Raw genomic sequence first — 987 nt, 5'->3', positions numbered from 1 at the left:
GATGTTTACAACATGTCAGTGGAGGTATCAGACTCATTTTGCCCCTCTGGATTACAATTAAACTGTATTTTCAAACTTTAGCCATACCAGGCACAGGCTGTCATTTGCACAGTCTAGGAAGCAAAACCCTGCTTGGATATGATACACAGACAAATATCAATCATGAGTCTGAGAGAAACTATCTAGAAAGATCCATTCACATCCAAAGCACAAATTTTCAGTGTGAGGTTTCTGTAATGACAGTGATTCATAAAAATATAAGATTTATGCTGGCGTGATACTTCGGGAATTTTTTTCTTGTTTCTTTTTTTCTGGTGCGGGCCAGCATTTACGCTGACATCAGCGCCTGCATCTGTGCTCCGTTAGTATCTGCTTAGGGTAGCATTGTGCTTCCTTCCCAAGTGGAAGGAGAGAACGTGATATTGTAAAAAGCTATTCACATGCTTGCTGCTTTGTACTCACAAACCATTCACAGGGTGTTTTGTCACTAAAATATTGCTTACTGGCGAGAACAGCAGCTTTTTTCTGTTTGTGAGTACCTTTGAAATTGCTGTGTTGGCTCTTCAGACAAACATGATTACATCCCAGCGCACAAATGTGCAAGTTAATAATTATAAATGATCTGTTATTGATTATTCACTTCAGTGGCTTCACTAATCCTTACAAAACCTCCAGGAAGCTTCTGAATTCCATTCTTCAGCCCTGATTTTCCCCTCGGACTTCATCATGCTTTTCCAGCTGCCCACTGAACAAATCCAGCTGGAGGTTCAGTGATGTGTCCAAAAACAGAACTGGCATCTCCCCCTTACCTCCTACAAGAATGGTTTAATGCGGTGAGCATGAACTCCAGAAGATTTGGGTTCAAATCCTGCCTCTGCTTCTAAGTGGCCTTGTGACCCAGGTCAATAATTTCATTTTTCTGAGGTGCAGTTTCTTTCTTTTTTTAAAAAATAGGACTCTCTCTCTCTCTATCTATATATACACATA

The sequence above is a fragment of the Chinchilla lanigera genome, unplaced genomic scaffold (assembly GCF_000276665.1).
Source record: "Chinchilla lanigera isolate Chin_1 unplaced genomic scaffold, ChiLan1.0 scaffold00016, whole genome shotgun sequence".
NCBI classification, from domain to species: domain Eukaryota; kingdom Metazoa; phylum Chordata; class Mammalia; order Rodentia; family Chinchillidae; genus Chinchilla; species Chinchilla lanigera.
Note: the sequence above shows the minus strand (reverse complement) of the source record.